Source organism: Pongo abelii, chromosome 9 (assembly GCF_028885655.2).
Source record: "Pongo abelii isolate AG06213 chromosome 9, NHGRI_mPonAbe1-v2.0_pri, whole genome shotgun sequence".
In the NCBI taxonomy this organism is placed as follows: domain Eukaryota; kingdom Metazoa; phylum Chordata; class Mammalia; order Primates; family Hominidae; genus Pongo; species Pongo abelii.
The window spans coordinates 67,155,082-67,179,732 of NC_071994.2; the positions used below are offsets into that span (position 1 = coordinate 67,155,082).

Below are 24,651 nucleotides of genomic sequence, written 5' to 3' on the forward strand. Positions count from 1 at the left end.
AATAGTATTTCATGGGAAACGTGACTCTTTTAGCCTGTAGTCTACTTGTTTGGATACTATCTGCATTGGTGCAGGTGGAAAGGAATTCCTGTTTTGATAGCTGAATAGAACTAGGTAAGAAAAGAAGCAGGAAAATAAACATGTATTTATTAGCAAATGTGGTTTGAAAGAAAATAAACTTATTTCCCCTACATGTTTTAAACAGATGACATGTTTGCAACTTTCTAAATTCACTATCTTTTATTTTGTTGAGCATTCTTTTTTCTACAAGTTGAGTTTATAAATTAATAAAACTGCCAAAGTATACTGTTTCTCATTTTCAGTCTGAACAGCAGTATTTTCTTCAGGACTTTGAAGTTTAGTACTATAGTTTCATCTAATGCCAGAGTCATCAGAGTTTTTAACCAGTGTGTAATGTACAACTACAGATTATTTTTCTTTATCTAGCATATGTTCTTGGGATTAGAACATGTTGTAAAATAGGCAGGGACTGAAACAGATTGATATTCTATGGTTACCTTTGTAAAAAATATAATCTCTGCTTTTACTGTTCAAGAAGGCAGAATCATCTTTTCTTACAGGGAAAAGAGGAAGAGGGGTTGTTGTTAGTAATATAAGCATCTGAGTTTGAATTTTACAAAATATTAGCTTTTTGATTAATTTATTCAGTAGTTATTTGAATGCCAAATTTGTGTGCAGTATATTTCTCCCAACTTCTGTGTTAGGTGCTCTCTATATGGTAGTAGGTAAAACTGATACAGTGCCTGACTTCATGAAGGTAGTGTAGTTAGGAAGACAGCTAAAGAACTGGCAAACAAACAAGTGTGTGTTTAATCATATTATTTTCTCAAGTTTGTCACCAGTGTGCTGTAGAGTCACCAAAATCGAGTTTCATTTATAATTCAACTTCTCAGAAATTTGCTAAACATCATTTATGCTAAATAGTATCAGGCACTTCTAATAGTAATACTGAATGCTAATCTTTTTGAGTGCTTATGTTCTTTTAACATTCATTATTTTATTTAATGCTCACATAATGTTATAAAGTATAGATACTTGTATTTTTGCCATTTTGCAAGTGAGGAAAAAGAGACTCAGAGATTAAGTAACTTGCCTAACCTCATAACTTGCTTAGCCTCATAATTTGCATAGCCTATTTAGTGGTAGAACTGGTTTTTATATTGAGTTAGTAACAGCAGATCTTGAGCTCTTAACCACTTGTGTATTCTGTTCTGTATTATTTAACACTGTGTTAGGCCATATAGGGATATAAAAGAAACATGACCAAAATCCCTATCTCTTAAGGTGCTTTCGGTCTTATTCCAGTAGATAAAGACAATATATTTAACTATTAGATGATGTTAATAGATAAAATTCTAAAAGTATAGTCAAATGACATACTTTGACACAAAAGGATTTTTGGATAGAAAATAGAGATAGAGAACCATCAAGTAGAATTACTGGGAAAGACTCCATGGAGAACTGACCCTTAGAAGATGGTTAAGATAAAGATATAGATGGGGAGGTGGACTGTGGAGGCAATGGAGGGATGTCGATGAGATAACAGCAATAGAAAAGGATGCATTGCAGGAATTAGCATGACTGTTTTAGAAGATTGTGAGGATAAGACCAGCCTAACAGAGGAAACAGTTTTGCCCGTTCATTCTTTAAACTTTCTTTTGAGAGAGCCAGACACTTTGTCAGTAAATAGTAAAGCATAATAAATGAAAAACATTTCAAACTAATTATGTAGAATCTTCAATTCCAGGTAGTAAGGAATCTGTATTTATTTAATTTTTAAAATTATGATAAAATATGCATACACATAAAATTTACCATTTTAAGTGTTGTAAGTGTACCATTCAGAGGCATTAAGTACATTCACATTGTTGTGCAACTATTGTTGCTATTCATCTCCAGAACTTTTCCATCATCCAAAACTGAAACACCGTATTCATTTTTTAAAAAACTCTCAATTTCCCTTTGCCCCCACCTCCTGGTAATCTCTGTTCCCTTGTATGTCTCTATGATTTGCCTGTTTTAGGTACCCTTTATAAGTGGAATCATGCAATTATTTGATCTCTTGTGTCTTACTTATTTCACTTAGTGTAATGACTTCAAGGATCATTCATGGTTTAGCAAGTATCAGAATTTCTTTCCTTTTTAAACATGAATAATATCCTGATGTATGATTATAGTACATTTTGTTTAACCTATTCATCCGTTGATGGACAGTTGGATTACTTTCACTTTTTTGCTATTGTGAATAGTACTGCCATGAGCACGGATAGACAAATATCTGTTTGGATTTCTGGTGTCAGTTCTTTTGGATATATACCCAGAAGTAAAATTGTTGGATTGTGTGAAATTTTGTGTTTAATTTTTCAGTATCTATTTACTAAATATAATATTTTATTCCCACCTGTTTAATGTTGCTTACATCTATTCTTTTTCGTTCCTGCATGTATTATATATTATAGCTAGACCAGATTACAGATCACATGCTCCATATTTTCCAGCCTTCTGTTGCTGTAGTCATCTGGCTTGTTCCCTTTGCCTTCCTCTTTCCTTCTTGATCTGTCAACACACTGACCATTTATCAAGATCTAAATACCATTCCTTTGATACATAATGAAGTTAAACGGTGACAGTAAATTAGAAAACCAAAATATAATTGATAATGAAACTCAAAAAATGAACAAATTAGGTATACTCTAAAGAAGCCTAAGAAAAAAGGAAAGAAAACAATAATTTACAGCATTAGGGTTGAGAAAAGCAGTATAACCGCAGATTTAGATAATACCAAAAATAATAAAACATTTTGTGCAGTTTTAAACATACACAGTTATTAAATCTAGATGAGACAATTACATTTTAAAATAAAATATTAAGTATCAGAATGAAACTTAAGAAGAGAGAGAAAACCTGAACAAACTGATAACAATGGATGAAGTGAAAAGGACTGTTAAAAACCAAGTAACCAAGATTCACATGACCAGTAATAAGTCATGTGGATAGAATGTACCTCCTAATATGATGCAATGAGAAGATCACTTCACCTTTGTGGTATCCTTCCCCTAAATCCGTAACACAGTCTAGGCATGAGAACACAGAAAATAAACCCAAATTTTGGAACATTCTACAAAATTTCTGACTCATACTTTTTAAAATTGCCAAGTTTATGGGAAAAAAAGAAAAGACCGAGAAGTTATCACAGAGCAGAGGAGAACAATTAAAGAGTCATGGTGCTAAATGCAGTGTAGTGTCCTGGAACAGAAAAGGACATTAGTGGAAACACTGGGGAAATCTGGATAGAGTCTGTAGCTTAGTTGATAGGATTATACTAATGCTAACTTCTTAGTTCAAACAACTGTACCCTGTCTCTAAGATGTTAACATAGGAGGATGCTGGGTGAAGGGTATATAAGGACTCTATTCTGTATTTACAGTTTTCTTTAAATCTAGAGTTGTTAGATATGACAGACAGACACACACACAAAAGGCAGCAGGCTATGTAGTTTTATAGACTTACTGCCCTTTCTAGTGTCGTTCATTAACAAGTAACTGAAAATTCTTAAATTACTATTAAAACTATTTCCAAATATTAAAAATGTAGAAAGCATCTCACTGTATTATATGAAGGCGGCATTACTTCAGTACAAAAAAAAAACTTAATGAAGATACCAAAAAAGAGAAAATATGGTTGCAAAAATCCTAAGCAAAGTATTAGAAAATCGAATCTCGTAGTCTGTTGAGAGAGTAATATGCTATGTAGTTTTCATTTGAGATGTACAGTATGTTTCATTATAATGAAATGTATCAGTATGATTCATTACATATTGAAAGAGTAAAACTGCATAATCATACTATTCATGGTAAAATTCTAAGTAGAATTATTTTTTTTTTTTGAGACAGAGTCTCTCTCTTGTCGCCCAGGCTGGAGTGCAGTAGCGAGATCTTGGCTCACTGCAACCTCTGCCTCCCGGGTTCAAGCAATTCTCCTCCTGCCTCAGCCTCCTGAGTAGCTGGGATTACAGGCACCTGCCACCACACCCGGCTAATTTTTGTACTTTTAGTAGAGACGGGGTTTTGCCATGTTGGTCAGGCTGGTCTCTAACTCCTGACCTCAGGTGATCGCCTGCCTCGGCCTCCCAAAATGCTGGGATTACAGGCGTGAACCACCACACCCGGCCAGAAAATTTTTTTAATCTGTGGAAAATAGATGAGTATATATATATTTTTTTGTTTTTTTTTTTTTCACAGTGCAGAGATGGAGATGACCTTCCTCAGTTAATGAGAAAACCCAGGTGCTTTAAAGGAATGACATTGATAGATCTATCTACAAATAAATTAAATGTCAGGTAATTTTCACACATTAGAAAAATGACTCTCATGAAAATATAGAATGAACATGTGTCAAAAACTCATTCAACATTTTAATTAAAGTAGGAAACAGTAAGATAATAAAACTTAATATTAGAGCATTTGAATAATAGAGACTTATATAGTCCACCTTTGCAGGAAAATTGAGAAATGATGCCTTCAGAATAATATTGATTAGATACAAATTTGGTTAATTTTCTAAAAAGTTATAAAACTGTAACCTTTGGGTTTATGCTTTCTCTAGGACAGAAATGTACAAGTTACATGGAACTTCACAGTGTCTAGACTCTAATCAGATAGAGTAAGTAGGCAGGTTAACAGTTTTCTAGTATGCCATTGGAAGGATAAATGTTCTTAATATTAGTGTACTGTGGTAGACATTGTCAACCAAGTTAAAAGATAAAAAGGTTGATTACCTTGATCAAAAACACCTTAGAACTTAATAGTAAAACTAAACCACAACCAAAAAAATACAAACTGTCAGTTAACTGAAGAAATACATATTGCCAGAAACCATGAGAAGCTGCCTGCAATCTCAGTCATAATTTTTTAAAGGCAATCTAAAATAAAAGTGAATGAAGATTTTGGCTGTCAGATTGGCCAAACCATAAAATGTTTCTATAACTAACTATTAGTGTTAGGCTGTTCATATTCACACTTTAATAATGAGATTCTAATTTGTTATAAGCATATTTGTTGGTGTTTCTTGGAATAGCAAAATACTGAAAACCATCTCAGTAGTCTTGATGTTAGGTAAATACACCATGTTTGAGAAGTGTAGAAAAGAATGAGATTGTTAAGTGAGAAAAGCAAGATGTGGACAAATGTACATTTTTATTTTAAAAAGCTATTATTACATGTGTATGTTTATACCTAGGTCTGAATAATGCCGACAGTAAAGCTTATTTATGTTAGTGGAAGTTAGGAAAATATATATATATTTTTTTGTAAGTAAGACTTTATAGTCAAGACTAGGGGAGAGAGATTAAACTCGACTCTGAATACAACAGGAACTAGTGGAGATCTATAACCATTAGGCACTGTTAGGAAGTAGATTTCTCTCTCTTTTTTCAAGTAGGGATAAGATTTTAATTTTTGTATTTTTAAAAAGAATTTAAAAAATATGAATACAAAAACTTAAATATCACATTCTCTTGGTAGATTTCCTATTGTTGGGATTTATAAAACTACCCAGGTAACAGGGAAATCCTTCAGTTTTTCCTAGTAATGTTAAAGACAGATAGAGTAGAACAAGTGATTAGAGTATACAGTACCTCAAAGTGTCTGTCATAAATAAACTACTTAGAAAAGAGGAATGAATATTTTGTACTCAAATAAATTGCAAGTATTTGTGAGCTGAACCCTGTGTTTCCCTTCTTATTCCTGTTTCTGTTTGTCAAACTCTTCCTCCCTGACTTTCTCTTTCCAAGATGAGCATACATGGATTCATTTCAGTTTTGTAGTGTTTTGTGAGACTCTAACCCGATGTTTCCTTCAGTAGGGAAAATCAGAAGGGTTTTCTGTAGTTGAGCCAGGTGATTGGAGTGGTGAAACCAAGCAGGGAGAGGTAAAGCCAAAGTTAAGAGCTGCCTATGTGGTGACTCATGAAATGGTTGAGGTTTGAATAGCTTTTGGCAGAAAGCAGAAGAAAAACGGAGACAAGGTATGGGTGTATATGTGTGTGTGTGACTACACGCTGTACAAGCTATGCATATTTCTGAGAGCACATACTAATATAATTTAACCTTTGATGACTAAGGCTATTCTATAGAGTTTCAATTCTTGTAATCTACTCTAGTAAATGATGCATACAAGTAATATGTAAGTGTGTAGGTATGAAGGGCTGACCTAGCCTACTGTGCGTGCTGAGACTCCCATGTCTCCATCTTCACCCCCAGTGTAAATGCATTTGTTATAAATTGGAAAATGACTTAGTTGAATTTGCTAGAATTATGTGTAAACTAATAATATCTAATAACTGAGTGAGTGTCAAATGATTCTCCTATGAGGAAAATCCAGTGCCTTTTAATAAAGATTTGTGATATCTAATTTTAGTTTTTTATAGTTTGCTTGTTTGGCCTACTTTTAGGACTTTTGCTGTGTGCCACATAATTGAGGGTGTTGAACAAGTGAGATGTTGGAAAAGTCTCATAATTCAAATATTAAGCAAGTTTTTAGGGCCTGTTCTGAGTTCTAGCTGTACACTCTAAAATACATAAATATATATTAGTCCCCACTTATCTGAGGAGTATATGTTCGAAGACTCCCACCCTGAAACTGTGGACAGTACCCACTTGATTGCCATCAGTTGGAATACATTTTTATTCCTATCTTCCACCCACAAATTTAATGCCTTTTTCATCTTAACTAAACACTTACTATATACACTGTAGCTGTAACTTTGGCAGTTTGAGGTGTGACAGCAACACTAGCATGAATTTCTTTTCCTTCTTCACAATGTCATGGGTAGAAGATTTATTCTTACCATGTATCATAGCAGCCTAAGCATACGATTTTTTTCTTTCCTTATTCACTTGAGAATTTTCACTTTTACACTTAAAGGAAGCACTTTATGGCTTCTCTTTGGCATATCTGAATTGCCAGCATCACTACTCTTGTACTTTGGGGCCATTACTAAGTAAAATAAGGGTCACTTGAACACAAACCCTGTAATACTTCAGCAGTCATCATAACCAAGATGGTACTAAGTGAGTAACAGGTGGGCAGATAGCATACACATTGTGGATTCACTGGACAAAAGAGTGATTTATGTCCGAGGCTGGATGGAGTGGTGACAGATTTCATCACACTATGTAGAATGGCGTGAAATTTAAAACTTATGAATTATTTATTTCTAGAATTTTCCATTTAATATTTTCAGATCTGAAGGCACAGAAAATGAAACTGTGGGTAAAAGAGGACAACTGTAATTTATTCTACAGGTTCCCAAGTAAATGCTTGGCTTGTACAAAAGCATATTTTTATATCAATGTTGGTTGTTTTTGTTTCTAAAAATTGTCAGTCTTAGGTGAAATAGGGGATCAGCTGCTAGTCATATTTAAAATTGGCTGCGAGAATACCAGCCCTGCATACTTCTGCCTTGTAGCTGTCTTAAGGCTTTATCCCATCCTCCTTACCATGTGGTGGTAGGAAGGGGATATATCTTTCCTTTAACAGTGTTAAGACTTCATACATAAATGTCCCTGGGAGAAATAAAAAATGTTCCTCAAGTCATATTAAATCCTTTCTTAAGAGCAGAATTGGATTGAAAGAATATAGAAAAAGGAGAGACTGGAGAGATTTCAGAGGGAAGCAGGCTGTCTTAGATGGAAGAAGCAAACCAGTCTTACTTGAAAGTTTTGTCTCTCTTCTAATTGTATTTCAACCATTACCTCTCTATGCATTATCTTCTGAGTGCTGATCCCATATTTCTGACTGGATGTTATTATGTGGATGTTTCTTAACATCACTAATCATTAGAGAAATGCAAATTAAAACCACAATGAGATGTCACACCACACCCATTAGGTTGGATACTATTAAACAAACAAACAAACAAACAAAAACAGCCCGGGCGTGATGGCTCAAGCCTGTAATCCCAGCACTTTGGGAGGCTGAGGCAGGTAGATCACTTGAGGTCAGGAGTTCGAGACCCAGCCTTGCCAACATGGTGAAACCCCGTCTCTACCAAAAATATTAAAAATTAGCTGGACATGGCTGGGCACGGTAGCTCATGCCTGCTAGCTCCCAGCACTTTGGGAGGCCGAGGCAGGCGGATTACGAGGTCAGGAGTTCAAGACCAGCCTGATCAATATGGTGAGACCCCATCTCTACTAAAAATACAAAAATTAGCTGGGCGTGGTGGCACACACCTGTAATCCCAGCTACTCAGGAGGCTGAAGCAGGAGAATCGCTTGAACCTGGGAGGTGGAAGTTGCAGTGAGCTGAGATCGCGCCACTGCACTCCAGCCTGGGTGACAGAGCAAGATTCTGTCTCAAAAAAAAAAAAAAAGAAAAGCAAACAAACAGAAAACAACAAGTGTTACTGAGGATGTGGATTAAATTAGACCCTTTTGCCCTATTAGCGGGAATGTAACATGGTACAGCCTTTGCGGGAAACAGTATGAAGGGTCCTTAAAAAATTAAAAATAAAATTAAAAAATTATATTTACTGTATGATCCAACAATTCCACTTTTGGGTGTACTTCCAGAAGAACTTCAAGGAGAATTGCAGAGATATTTGCACACCCATATTCATTGCAGCATTATTCACTGCAGCCAAGAAGTAGAAGCAACCTAGATGTCTATCAGTGGAATAAAGAAAATATGGTATATACATTCCATAGAATACTATCCAGCCTTAAAAAAGAAGAAAATCCTATTACATGCTATAACATGGATAAACCATGAGAACATTATGCTGTGTGAAACAAGCCGGTCATGAGAAGACAAATACTTAATAATTTCATTTATAACAGGTCTCTAAAGTAGTCAAACTCATAGAATCAGGAAGTAGAATGAGATTGCCAGGGGCTAGGGGAAGGGAAAATGGGGAGTTGTTCAGTGGGTATAGAGTTTCAGTTTTGCAGGATGAAAAATTCTAGAGATCTGTTGCACAACAATGTACACATAGTTAACACTACTGAACTATACATTTACCAATGAATGAGATGGTAAATTTTATGTTTTTACCATAATTAGAAAATTTAAAATATTGATTCTAAGGCCCGACTGCCAAGATACTCTGATTTATACTATTTGAGATGGAGTCTTGATATTGCAAAATTTAAAAAGCCTCCCAGGTTGATTCCACAGCACAGAGTTGAGAAACACTGAAACATAAAAACGTAAGTAATTGTAACCACAAGGTATTAGGTAGGTGATTTTTTTATGACCCTATAAATAATTTTATTCCAGGAGATTAAACATTCTTTGGTTCACATACTGTCAGACTCCAATTTGCTAAGCAATTATTTATTAATTTAGCCATCAGAGTTTAAAACAGAGAATCACTTTAATAAATGAAGAAATAATGTGAAAACAGACATGTCAGGTTCTCTTATCAATGATTTTGACCAGTGTATACAAGATAACAGCATATCACTTGGTTAAGAACTTTTGAATCTATTTTTGACCTTGCAGTGGCCTGTGTACAGTTAAACGAACATTTATTTAACTTAAACTTTTGCTTTAGGAGATTAAGTACAGTTCAACTGGAATAGTGTTTGTTGTTTATGCCTTTCTTGTTTTTATCTGTATATATCTTTGATTTTTTTCTGGATTTTTCCAGAAAAATTGTCTCTACTTTATTCTTTATACTAGTATTTACTCATGAGAATCATAAATGGTAAATATAGTCCATGGGAAAAACAAGCGGAACAGGGAGTACTAAGACAAGCTTTGTCATATAAAGTTTTTAGAAAACATGGTACAAATTGGAGACTTGGACAAAGTGGCAGACTTAGTAAAATATATTAATTAATAATATAACTACCATTTAAATATTCTGAGTATGGAATTTCCACCTTAAATATTTGATCCTATGAAACTATTTTTTTCAAACATTGTTCTACCCTGAGCATTGCAAAATATCTACTGGCAGGATATGAACTTGGAACAGCAGATTGTTCTTTTTTTAGTAGCCTTTTTCCTGCAGATGTGATTTTAACAGAGGAAGATGCTGAGTGTTTTTGTTTGTTTGTTTGTTTAGTTTTGTTGGGTTTTTTTTTCTTCCGGTACTTCAGGTAATCAGCAGAAGTAAAGACAATAGTTATTTGCTAACTGAACCCTAGTTAATTTAGAGATAGAGGGTGTATACCATTTTAAAATGTTTGAGATTTTCTAATGTTCTTTTTAAATTGCTTATTTTCTTTGAAATTCCTCTAGGGAAATTTTAGAAATTTTAACTCATTCAATTATGTCATCTCTGATTTTGGGGGGAACAGGTACATTTAATCCATCTTCTAAAATTGGAGATGGAAAATTGATGATAGCAATTTTTACATCTGATTATCACACGACATTAGAAAGAGGATATATGGTACAACCAAATATTATTTATTATACAATTTAAATTCTTTGTAAATATTTTCTGCTTACATATGTTTGAAATGTATACCTTCTGACCATATTTTAAAATTTGATACTAAGCCAGAATTAAATTTCTTTGCGCAAAATCTGATAGTATTATTTATAATTTTAAAATAAAGATTAATACCCTGGTGAATTTGACCCAGACTTACTTACATATATGTATGCTTATGGATCTTATTCTGCCTGACACTTGACTTTTTGCATTTTTTCTTTGTTGTACTTTAGTCCCTGTCGTAATCTGGAATGCAAAGAGAACTTCCAGGAAGGACATAAGTATTACTTTAAAAATGTACAAATAGGAATAGAGTCATCAGTCAGTGACTAAGGATAGCTGAACTCAATTTGCTGATGTTTAAATTGTCTAATGTCCTGTCTTTCAGAGAGAACAACATTTGGCCTTCAATATCTGGGATTGTGGGTGAGGTGAAAGGAAAGGTGAATTCTAATAATGAATCAAGGCAGGAACTGAAGGAGGCTTTGTTTGTTTCTTTAACTTGTTTTGTAATAAGACCAGTTGTTTCAGTGAATAACCAAATTGTAGTGACATGAAGAATTGCACGTTGCTTGTGAGATGCAGAATGACATAGAAACTGCCAAGATTCTTTTCATTTATCATGAATTCCAGAAAAAGAACTTTTGACCAGAAGTATCACGTGCTTTGTTTTAACAAAAAACTAAACAGTATTAATTCTTTAGAGAATACAGCATTCCAGCTTTACTTGAAATCCCAAATGGAGTCATATTGCATAAGTATAACCAGAAAAAAAAAAAAACCAACAACATGGAAATAGCACCCAAGAGATTGACTCTTAAGGCTGCTTTCCCAAGTTCAAATATGTCTTTGCGTCTCTAAGCAAATCCATAATTAATCCTCCCCATCTCCCCTGCTCCCAATAATCACACCTAATTTGTATTGATGTGAACTTACACTTGAAAGTTCATAAACTTTCAGTCTGATCAGGAAAGAGGAATGTCAGTGGATTAACATGCAATAAACAGAAATGTGTATTGGGTCCCATTTGTGATTTTAATTTTTATATTAAGCTAGCTGAAAAGCAAAATAGGACACAGGATTTGATACATATCTTTTTTTTTTTTTTTTTGTGATGGAGTCTCACTCTGTTGCCCAGGCTGGAGTGCAATGGCACCATCTTGACTCACTGCAACCCCCACCTCCTGGGTTCAAGCCATTCTCCTGCCTCAGCCTCCTGAGTAGCTGGGATTACAGGCGTGTGCCACCACGCCCAGCTAATTTTTGTATTTTTAGTAGACACGGGGTTTCTCCATGTTGGCCAGGCTGGTCTCAAACTCTTGACCTCAAGTGATTCACCTGCCTCGGCCTGCTGAAGTGCTGGGATTACAGGCATGAGCCACCACGCCCAGCCTAATACATATCTTTTGTTTTGCTCCTTACTTCATGTATACGTACTATGAAAGTAAAACTAACCTGGGTTTTTGACTAGCTTGAAATATTTAACTCTTTGATCTGGGCACTTCACTTAATTACTCTGAGATTTAGTTTTCTATCTTTATACTCTCTTTTCTTTTTAATAGAATTTCCTCTAATGAAAAAGAGAAATGATCAATAATGTTTTCCATATTCAACATAAATTTGGAAAAAGTAATAGTTTTGAAACAAAGAATAGACAAATGCCATGGATAATTTACATAATAATGTCTCTGGCTATAAATAGGAGTCAAAATGAAGTAGATTAAGATTTGAATGGGCCTAAAGGCTAGGCAGGTTTTTTCCTGCTAGTAAGAGGGTGACACAGGAAGTGAGGACCAAGGCAGAGTTGTAAGCAAGATGGGGACTTACTTAAAGAGACTGATCTGACTAAAGCACAGAGTTCATGGAGAATTGTGGAGGGAAAAAAAAGACAATTAAAATTGTATAAACTAATGAAGCCATGTAACAGAGGGCTTTGAAAGTTGTGTGGAAGTTTATATTTGAATTAGGAAGCAGTGAGAAACCATTATAGATTCTTGAACAGGGAAATAATATGACAAAAGCAATGTTTTAGAAAAATAATATATCAATTATTTTTGAAAAATTTAGAAGAGAGTATCTTGAGTTTTTTCTGATGCATAAATCCTCTCCTGGCATTGTAATTCAGCAACCAGTTCTTAAAGATTTCATGTTTTCCACTGTATTTAATTAAATGCCTTACCTGGTATATACAGTGAACTTTATATGTATAGTCTTACTTTCTGTTTCAGAACAGTATCACAGTATAATCTTTTTAGAAAACTAGACAACCAGGGATTAAATGAATTAAAATTCAGTCACAATGACATACAAATGCAGATACCTCAACCAAAGTAATATTCAGATAAACAAATTTTTTTTTTCTTTTTTTTCTTTTTGAGAGGGAGTCTCCCTCTGTTGCCCAGGCTGGAGTGCAGTGGCGTGATCTCGGCTCACCACAAGCTCCGCCTCCTGGGTTCACGCTATTCTCCTGCCTCAGCCTCCCAAGTAGCTGGGACTACAGGCGCCCACCACCACGCCTGGCTAATTTTTTTGTATTTTTTTAGTAGAGACAGGGTTTCACCCTGTTAGCCAGGATGGTCTCGATCTCCTGACCTTGTGATCCACCTGCCTCAGCCTCCCAAAGTGCTGGAATTACAGGCGTGAGCCACTGCACCCGGCCCAGGTAAACAAATATTTTATATACACAGTTGTGTTTGTAGTAGTATTATAATTTACTTTTCTACCTGATCATCAGAAAGTTTCCTTTGACGTTAATTGAAAGATACATCCTGATTGTAGAAACATTAAAGTGTGAAAGATATGTTTTAGGTTTGAGGTTATACAGTGTTTTCATAATGCCTATAGCATTATGTGTCTCGTAGATTAGGAGTGCCAATTAGTGTTATATGTTAATAATTGAAGAAGTAACGTAGGTGGGAAGAGTTGTAGGATTTAGTATCTAGAATTTAGCAGAAAACAAGGAAGAATAGTTACCAATGTGAGAATATCAAATATGTGTACTCCAAATGAACAGTAAATGGGAATGTAGTATATTTCTGTGTATGCACATTAGCCAGTAGGTTTGGATCTTAGATCTTCATGTCTCAAATGGGATTAGTAAACCATGCCCTTTCTTCCCAGGGTGGTTGCAAGGAATACATGGGAGACACCATTTTTTGAATTTACTTAAAGGATTATGTAAACTCTTAGCATACAACTTGAATGTATTTAATATTATTTTTGTCACAATTACTCTAAAAATACACAGCAATATATTGTAGTCCTTTATTAAAAAGATGATTTATAGAAAAGGTTAGAACTGCCAGTACTTGGGATAGTAGTATACATATCTGATATGATTTGAATATATTATTCAGAGAAAAACATCTAAAAGAATGTTAATTTGTTCACCAGGGCCAGGAATTTCATTAACAATGATGAAGTCATTCCTATCAAAATCAAAAATACTATAAAATAAGCAAAAAATTCTGCATAAATAAACAATTCCTACAAACTTGAGTTGCATATGAACCTCTTTCCCATATCCCTGGTTGGAACTAATAAGAGCTCCTGGAGCCTGGCCGAAGCAAATGTCCAAATGCAACTGCCCTGTAGATGGGTTTCCATAGCTCCAGGCACACCAGGCTCCCACAGAATAAACTGACCTTTGCTGATGGTCATAGACATTATAAACCACAGGAGAAAACAAACCATCATGTAGAAGAATGTGCAAACCCAAGTAAGATAATAAACACAACAAGAACTGGAGATAATAGAAAAACCTCAAAGAGACTGTGAAACAAATTTGTTTGAAATGATTATAGACAAAAAGGACAATGGGATCATAATGGAAAACCTGTGCAATACAAAAGGAACAGGAAGATTTGAAAGAGGTCAGACAATACTTAGAAATGAAAGCATACAATAATTGAAATTAAAATGTCATCGGTTTTCATTCAGCAAACTTTTGAGTTCTTTCTATGTGCCACTGTGTAGTTCTTACTATAGTATTTTATAATCATGCAAAGACAGACTTACATAATATGAAGGAAGATTTGAGAATGTCACCTAGAAAACAGCATGTAGATACAAAGAAAGAGAAAGGAAGAGAAATGTTAAGAACATGAAAGACAGAATGAGAAGCTTCAACTTATGCGTAGTAGGAGTTTTAGAACCAGAGAATAAAAAGAGTAAGAAACGCCATCTGAAAGGAAGATAAAGCATGTATTTTCCAAAATTAAAGAAAAACATGAGATCTCGGACCGAAGACGGATACTGAGTTCCAAATAAAGTATATACAAATAAATCTACACTTAAAAATAATACGTAACATTTATTGAGCACTTATTATGTTATATCCCAGGCATGTTCTAAGTACATGCATTATCTAATTTAATTCCTTCAGTAATGCTTTGGGAGAAAGTACTGTTTTTATTCCTTTTTTAAAATTGAGGAAACTGAGGCCCAGAGAAGTAACCTACCTAAAGCCACACAAGTAGTAAATGGTGGAGCCACACAAGTAGTAAATGTTTGAAATTGTGCAATCTTCCTAACATTGATCAAGAAATAAGAGAAATACACACTAACAATATTAGGAATGTAAAGGGCACCTGTTGAGATTTTAAAAATTATAATAGCAGCTTTGAACAAGTTTATTCTAAAATTATCAAAATTTTGAACAAAGAATTTCCAATTTTCTGGAGAAATGTAAAAGCAAATAGAAAAACTTAAGGAACTCTAACCTTTAAAGACATTGACTCATTTGTTTTTTTTTTTAAACTGCATGTAAGAGAAACACCAGTCTCATACATTTTATTTATGAATTTTCCCAAAACTTCTATTAGTATTTCCAGAAAATATAAAATCGAATAATTTTTCTGAGTAGCATTTACCACACATCTCTACCTAATGTGTGTTTCACTTTCCCACTAAGAAGTAACCTTTATAAGGGCAAGGATCATGTTTTGCTTATTTGCCATCTACATCTTTAGTCTTTATAGTGAAATACCTGACATGTGTTAGGCTCTCAATAAATACTTGACTGAAAAATAGATATAGTAATACCTTAATTAATGTTTTTAAAATATTTAGAAGTCTTTGATAATTATATTTGCTCTCATTATTTGAACTATCATAATTCCTATAGAAAAATATCGGATGAAACAAGTTTGTTTATATTTTTATATTTTATTATTTATTCTCTGCAAATATTTCAGGTTTAAATACTTAAGATTTTTAATGTGTGTCATTTTTGAACATGTATGTTGTTATTAGAAAATAGTCCCAGCCAGGCATGGTGGCTCACACCTGTAATCCCAGCACTTTGGGAGCCTGATTTCGGAGGACTACTTGAGCCCAGGGGTTTGAGATGAGCCTGGGCAACATAGTGAGACCCTGTCTCTATAAAAAATAAAAAAATCAGCCAGATGTGGTGGTGTGCACCTCTGGTCCCAGATACTTGGGAGGCTGATGTGGGAGGATCGCTTAAGCCCAGGAGGTAGAGGTTGCAGTGAGCTGAGATTGATCCACTGCACTACAGCCTGGGCAACAGAGTGAGACCCTGTCTCAAAAACAACAACAACAACAAATAAAATAAGAGAATGATCTCTATGAGATACAAGAGTGTTTTGTATTTTGTTACTTTTTAGAAATAATTCAGGAGAGGAGAAGATAGGAAAATTGTTTTCTGTTCTTCGTCATAAGTACACATATGTAATGCACTTCTTTCCTATTTATTTTTCATTCTGTTTTCAGCATACTTCAGTAGGTTTTCCTTTTAATAAGGAACATTCTCATATTATTTTCTTTAATGCACTTTAAAGAGCTGTTTCAGAGTCGGATTTACATGATTTTGCTTTCCCTGATCCTACCTCTTCTGTTTATTCATTTTGCTTCTGTGTTCTGTTTCTTGAGCCCTACAAATTTTATTTTCCCCAAAGATGTGTTTGCTAACTGACTTATTAAAGGTTGCATTATCCTTATCTGGTAGTGTATTAGTCCATTTCACACAGCTGATAAAGACATACCTGAGACTGGGTAATTTATACCGGAAAGAAGTTTAATGGACTTACAGTTTCACATGGCTGGGGAGGCCTCACAATCATGGCGGAAAGCAAGGAGGAGCAAGTCATGTCTTACATGTATGGCAGCAGGCAAAGGGGGAGCTTGTGCAGGGAAACTCCCATTTTAAAAACCATCAGATCTTGTGAGACTCAGTCACTATCACGAGAATGGTTCAGGAAAGACCCGCTCCCATAATTCAATCACCTGCTGGGTTCCTTCCACAACACATGGAAATTGTGGGAGTTACAATTCAAGGTGAGATTTGAATGGGGATACAGCCAAACCATATCAGGTGGTAAATGCCCTCTTTACTCTCAGTTCTTTTTCTTTTTCTTTCAAGAGTTTACATAAAGGAAAGACCAGATGTGTTTTAGAAATCAAGGGTCCAAACTTTATCATGTGTAGAATGTGACATTCAGTTCGTGGCTGGTCTTATTCATACTTTGATTCTTGAAATTAGACACTACATCTTTCTGTTTCTACATCTTGAAATTAGAGACTACATATTCAGAGTAACTTATGTCATTAAATTTGATGTCTAAATACAGCTTATAACTGCTTTCCTCTGAAATAGGAGATTTTGCCCTTGACAGAATTTTTTAAATAGTGAAACAGAACATCTCTAACAGAACTGTAAGTTAATTTTTTTTTTTTTTTTTTTGAGACTGAGTCTCACTCTGTCACCCAGGCTGGAGTGAGGTGGTGTGATCTCAGCTCACTGCAACCTCTGTCTCCCCAGTTCAAGCGATTCTCCTATCTCAGCCTCCCGAGTAGCTGGGATTACAGGCATGCGCCACCACGCCCAGCTAATTTTTCATATTTTTAGTAGAGATGCGATTTTGCCATGTTGGCCAGGCTGGTCTTGAACTGCTGATCTCAAGTGATCTGTCCACCTCTGCCTCCCAAAGTGCTGGGATTACAGGCGTGAGCCACTGTGCCCAGCCAAGTAAAATTTTTGTTCTTAATTTATTTGTATTTAAAATCCAACTACAGTTACTTTTTTCTAGAGAGAAATTCTTAAGGCTCTAGAGTTATTGACACACACCAAAATTATGCATTAAGTATGTGTTTATGAAAATGATCTACTTCTGGTTCTTTATAGTATTGGAAACGAAATACTGTTGCTATGATTTGAGTGATTGTACTTTACTGAAGCCTAAAGCATATATTCTTGTCGACTACTTCGCATTTATTTCTGATGCATATGGGAAACCATCCTTCTTCCATAAATTAAAAAGTAATTATTTATAAAATATTTCTTGGCTGGAAAAGTTTCTTCTTTTTGTTTAGAATTTTAATTTTTGGAGCAAGCAGGAAGTATTTCTGTGAAATCATTTAAAATCATATTTTTGTTAAGTGAAAATGGGTTACTAAATTTAAAATATTCATTTTTATGCCAGCATATAATAATTTTAACATTCTTATTAAATCCTTGACAACCTAAGCTGTACAAAAGTTAATTCAGTTTAATGTGGTTGTATGTGTATATTTATACTCCTGTAATTTGCATTGATATATGACTAGCTACTGTTTCAGTGTAATGTGGTCGTATGTGTATATCTATACTCTTGTAATTTGCATTGATAAATGACTAGCTACTGTGTCTCGGTAAATTAAACAATTTTCATATAAAATAAGTATTGTTATATCTGTTTACAATTATTATAACTAAATAGTGTATGTGTACATTCTTTTCCTGGGTAAAATTAAACATTTCAACTAGATCACCCATTTTCCTGATTTGGCTTTCTTTAACATTTAAATAGAGTTGTTAAGCATTTGAAGGATCTCTGGTAGAGGGCAAAGGAAATATATGTGCCAACAGAACCATTTTTGTTTTTTCCTAGTTAGTTGAACTCTTAATATGATGGAGGTTGGTTTTGTGATATTAAATTGATAGCTTTTAAAACTCGTGTCATTGGTATTTTAAAGTAATTTTGAAATTTTGAGACCATGCAATTAGATCCAGGTGTATTACTAATTTTATTAAATTTTGTTGTGATCATTAATTTGCCAGTGTAGATCCATGTTTTCTTTGTGCATAGAACTTTATTTTAGATCTTGAAGTCATGATATTTTAGTTAAAACTGAAGGAATACTTTTTCTCTTTAATTTGCAAATAATGTGAAAGCAAAAATTGTCTTAAAATTTTCTATTTTAATTAGTGTGGCTATTGAATACCGAGAAAAATGGAGGATTATAAAAATGATGTTAAGTTGATTCTGATTTACTAGTAACTTTAATGTGCATTGATAATATGAAAACTACTCGATATGTAGGTTGGTTAATTTAGTAATAATTCAACAAATGATTCCTTCAGAATAGTGGAAGACTCAAGATTTGTAGGATTTCCTTTTTGCTATTTTTATCTAGTGTATTTTTAAGTGGCCTCAAAGGCAGTGAAGAAATGTTTTATTTTTCCTCATACATGTGAAATACATCTGGACGAATAAATCCACATCTGGTTCATGGATTTTCTCCATGGAGATGATCCAAATTCAGTGTCAAGATTAGAGCTTGTACTCATGGGTTTGCAGAATCCTGTGTGGAATTTGAAATATTTTGTTTGGAAGTAGTTGAGAAACAATTGATTCACATGTTTGTGTTAAGTTCTAATTTTAGATATATTTCTCCCTCATGAAAAATAAAAATGTTCTGTGCTTCGTAATATAATCAAGGTATGTGAAAACACTGTTTACATTTAACAAAATGTTTTAGGTGACCATTCTCAAATAGTGTTTTATGAAAGAGAGATAAATTGTTAAACTTACTAGGTAATGATCATTGGTAACCATAATCCTTACTGGAAACATACTTCTAGTACATAATGTTATGTGGCCTGAATTATACCATCTTACTTCATTGAGTCCATGTAGAAGCAACAACCGTCATTTTTTAATTATTCTAAGTGTCTACCTAAATGAGATGATAAATTTGGATTCTCAGAATATCATGATGTGTGCACTGAGTGCCTCCCTCAGCCTTCCAGTTGCTAACAAATGTATTTGTATCTGAATGGAGTCCCTAGAGTAGCATAAAGCAGCAGCATTTGTGGGCTGAATCCAAGAAGCATGCGAGCTAAAAATAATATTGTCAAACTTTTATGAATTATTTGTCTTATGCATCGAGACTGCCAAATCAAGCTGCTAGTCATGTGAATTAAACTCAATACACTAGAACAAATGGTTGCTGCTTAGTAAATCTCCCTCATTAAAGAAGATGTTTTGATCTTTCCCAAGGATTATTTTTTGGTCCTTTTTAGCATGTAATATATTTTCCATATAATAACATTATAAAATTTATTCATAGATAAATCTACAGCTATTTACATATATATATATAACTTTGAACTTTCTGTGGAATAGAAAAAAAATGCCTTTTGCATATGTATTTAATTTGGCAGTTTCTAAATAATATGGCAGGAATTTTTATGTTCAGCATATTTTCCAGTGCATCACCAAATTGTAGGTATTGTAAGAGGCTTGGAAGGGGCCAGCCTTTGGAGGTTCCTACTCTTTTTTCTCTTATTCTTTCTTCTAACTTTTCCTCCTATTCTTTCTTCTAACTTTTCCTCCTCCTTTAGTCTGCACCATGTAAAATTTTCTTCTTGGCAAATGAGAGTTAAGTGGAAACATTAATTTGGTCTTATGTATGCTAATGTTACTATAGAAATCTAGTTTGTCGTACTGGTACATACAGTCCCCTTAAAAAGTTAACTATTAACTGTTTGGTTTTGCAGCCTTCTTTGAGGTTCTGTGTGCCTTACTTTGTTCCAACAAGCACCCAAACTGCCCTGGATCTATAAATATCACTTCACAGTTAACACAGGGAACTCTGAATTAGTGCTTCATTGATCCATTGACTCACTCCACCAGTATTTGTTTAGGGTCTATGTAGAAGACAATGCTCAGGGAACTAATTGTAAAGTGTCTGATTTACCTGTCTTCCCTTTTAGGGTAGCAGAACTCGTTCTTCCTTAGCCTCTGTCATTTATTAATTTATAGCTCAGTGTTCTGCTATCCTTTCTCAATTCCACATCTTTTTAAAACTATTTCTTCTATTGTGTTTGAATTTATGGTTACTTACTTAGGTTATATTTGATGGTTGTATTCGGAGACTCAGACATGAGAAATTATGGATATTCTTGTCACAAAGTATGTACTTTGATAACTTTTAATATACATTTATATCCATGAAGCCACTACCACAATCATGATAGTGGATATATCTATCACCTTAGAAGTTTTGTCATGCCTCTTTGCAATTCTTTCCTCTAATCCCTCCCCATCTCCAGATAACCACTGATTTGCTTTCTGTCACTAGAGGTTTGTAGTGGGTTGAATGGTGCCCCCACCCCAAAAGATATGTCTATCCATAACCTGTGAATGGTACCTTATTTGGAAAAAACCATCTTTGCAAATGTAATTGAGGGTTTCAGATGAGATCATCCTGTATTAGGACGGGCCGTAAATCCAATGTCAAATATCCTTAGAAGAGAGGGGAGGAAACATAAAGAGGAGGTGATGTGATGGAGGCAGAGATTGGAATAATACATTTAGAAGCAAAAGAATGCCAAGTATTGCTGGCAGCTACCAGAAGCTAGGCAAGAGACACAGAATACATTATCCTTCAGAGCTTCCAGAATGAACCAATCCTGCCAACACTTTGATTTTGGACCCTGGCCTTTAGAACTGCAACAGAATAAATCTGTATTGTTTAAAACCACCAAGATTCTGGTAATTTGTCACAGCAGCCCTGTGAAACTAATACAAGATCAGTTTGTATTTTACAGAATTTTACCTAAATGGAGTCATACAATATTCTTTTTTATCTAGATTCTTTAACTCAGTATAATTATTTTGAGATCTATCTTTGTTATTGCATGGATTAATAATTCATCTTTTATTGCCGAATAGTATTCCATCTGTATGTATATGCCACACTTTATCTGTTCACCTGTTGATGAATGTTCGGTTGTTTTAGTTTTTTGGCTATTATAAATTAAGTCACTATGAATATTTGTGTCAAGTTTTTGTGTGAACACATGATTTCATTTCCCTTGGGTAAATTTGTAGAAGCTGAATGGCCTGGACTTATTTAACTATGTATATGTATATAGTTAACTTTTGGAATAAACTGCCAAAGTATTTTTCAAATATATTGCACACCATTTTACATTTCTTCAAGTAGAGTGAGGTCCATTGCCTCCACATCCTACTAACATCTAGGAAGGGACAATTGGTTTAATTTTAACCATTGGACTATAGTGTAGTGGCATCTCGTGGTTTTAATTTTCATTTGTCTAATGAATTAGAATATTGAGCATTTTTATGAGCTCATTTTCCATCTGTATATCTTATTTGGTGAAGTACTTCAATTCTTTGGCCCATTTTTTAAGTTGGATTTTTATTTTAAATTAGATTTTTCTTACTTGGTTTAGAGATTTTTAAAAATCTATCTGGATACCAATCCTTCAGGTATATGATTTAAAAATATTTTTCTTTCAATCTGTGGCTTTTTTATTACTTTATAAGTATATTTCAAAAAAAAACTGAGGTTTAACAATTTCATTAGTTTTTTAATTGTGCGGGTTTTTTTTTTTTTTTAATTGAGTCAGAGTCTTGCTCTGGCACCCAGGCTGGAGTGCAGTGGTGTGATTTTGGCTCACTGCAAACTCTGCTGCCCGGGTTCAAGCGATTCTCATGTCTCCAGGCGTACGCCACCTGGGACTACAGGTGTACGCCACCACGTCTGGCTAATTTTTTTGTATTTTTAGTAGAGACGGGGTTTTGCCATGTTGGCCAGGCTGTTCTCAAACTCCTGACCTCAGGTGATCCGCCTGCCTCGGCTCCCAAAGTGCTGGGATTACAGGCATGAGCCACTGTGCCCGGCCAGTTCTGTTTTTTGGTGTGTATCTAAAGGATTATTGCCTTACCCCAAGGTTTTTCCCTATCTTTTCTTTATTTTCTTTATTTCAAAAAGGTATAATGAGGTATAATTTACACACAGTGAACTACACATATTAAAAACTACAGAGGGAGGTGAGGAAGTGGGGTAAGGGTTCAAAAACTACCTATTGGGTACTATGTTCACTACTTGGAAGATGGGATCATTAGAAGTTCAGACCTCAGCATCAAGCAATATACCCATGTAACAAACCTGCACATGTACCTCCTGAGTCTAAAATAATAATAATAATAATAAATTAAACTACACACATTTGAAAAGCTTTGACATATCTAAACACTTATGAAGTCACTTTTGAAGATAATGCAATATTCATCAACTTTAATAATTTCCTATTGCCCCTTGGTAATCTCCCTCCTGCTCTTCTCCATGCACCTCCCTCTGTCGGCTATCACTGATATGCTTTCTGTCACTATGCATTAGATTGTATTTTTAGAGTTTGATATAGCTATAGAATCTGCCAGAATGTGCTTTGAAAATTGGATTTGACTATTGCTTCCAGTTACCCATTCATGCTTCAGCTGATGGCTGATTGATATAGGCTAGGTCATGTGCCTTTTCCTGGCTGCAAAGAAGACTAAGAGAGCAAGTGTTTGACATTTACAGCATATGTTAGTGAAATGGCCTTACATTGGATATTCTCTAAATATAAAAAAGTGAGCTCTTATTTTTCACAGGCTAAAAGAATATCAAATGCCTTCTGCTCTGTTATTCAAAAGGTACATAGCATGTAGTGATACCATGTTCACATTGTACAAGAATGGTACAATCCATTTACTTAATCTATTTACTTTAGTAAGATTATAGCAGTGTGATTATTCTTCAAGAAGTAATTGAAAATTGGAGATATAAATTCCTTGTATGTTTCTTTCTATCATCATGTTTTAGTAGCTTATTACCAATGTACCAGAAGTTGCTGAGTTACAGCAAAGTATGCTGCTTATTTCCTTAGTTTGTTTTAAAATTTCTCTTATTCGTTCCCTTAGTTATGGTATTTCTTCACCCCTGTCTCCTAAGACTGGCTTTTGCAGATCAGATTTCACCAACTGTGTCAGTCCTCTCAAGACACAGTGTTTTCTTTTGAACCCCTGCAGCGCTAATCTATCTGTAGCCCATCGTTCACAAAGTCTTTCAGTGAATAGAGGAGAAGGAGGAATACTTTCCAACTAATTATAAGGCCAGCATTATTCTCACCTTAAAATCAGGCAAACACATTACAGGGGGAAAAAAAGGCCAGTGGTCCCAGTGAAGATAATAAAAATATCCTTAACAAAATATTAGCAAATTGAATCTAGCAGTATATAAAATAGATCATATGCTGTGACCAAGTGGACTTTATTCCAGGAATGCAAGGCTTGTTTAATATTCAGTGAAGAAGAGAAAATAGTATAGTCAAAGATGACTTCTGAAATGATAGCGTGAGATGCTCCACAAGTATTTTAAGTCTCTGGAAATGGTCCTAAGGTCATATAGCAAATAAAGGAAAATTTATTTAAGAAAATCTATTGGAGGATTATGGGAAGAGGCTGAGTAGGAAGCAATAAGAATCTGTCTCCCCACCTAGACAACAATTGCACTGGTAGAATCTAATGTGACTATTTTGGAACTCTGGAGACTGTTTAATGCTTACAGTTTCCAAGAAAAGTCTTAGATGATAAATGTAGTTTGTTTTGGTCAGTTTCAGCTCTTAGCACAGTACCAGCTCCCTATCTCTCACACCCAGCCCCGTGATAGGCAGCCATGTACATATTCCTGGAGCAGTTTGCACCTGCGTTGCAGAATATAGGAGCCTGTTCTCCAAATATTGGGGATCTGTGCTCTGATTGCTGATTGCTGCTTCTGATCTCAGATTTCCAGACAAAGAAGTGGGCAGCCATTGTTGTTATACCTTCCACCATTGTTTCAAACTGCTCTTCTCTTGACAAGTGACTTCCAGGGGATTTAAAGGGCTGGTACTGTTTCCTTTTTCTTTTTTATTTTCAAATTTTTCTCAGTTACATATGGAACATTTCCCAGGATAGATCGTGTTTTAGGACACAAATTTTTGCCTCAAATTTAAAAAGAGATACCATACAAAGTATCTTCTCTGACCACAACAGGATGAAGTTAGACTCACTAGCAGAAGTAAAATTGGAAAATTCACACATTTATGGAAATGGCACTCTCTCTCTCTCT

At 34.6% G+C, this 24,651-nt stretch overlaps 1 protein-coding gene across 9 annotated transcripts in view; it reads left to right on the plus strand.

Moving 5' to 3' along the window:
- SBF2 (SET binding factor 2) overlaps positions 1-24,651 on the plus strand; it is a 544,825-nt gene that overhangs the window by 169,750 nt on the left and 350,424 nt on the right. Inside the window, exon 3 of one of the 9 annotated variants that reach the window (XM_054524676.2) lies at positions 4,263-4,360. The exons of the other annotated variants lie outside the window; for them this stretch is intronic. The gene's annotated coding sequence lies outside the window, so the exon portion shown is untranslated. The remainder of the gene's footprint in view (positions 1-4,262; positions 4,361-24,651) is intronic. 9 annotated transcript variants of the gene reach the window in all.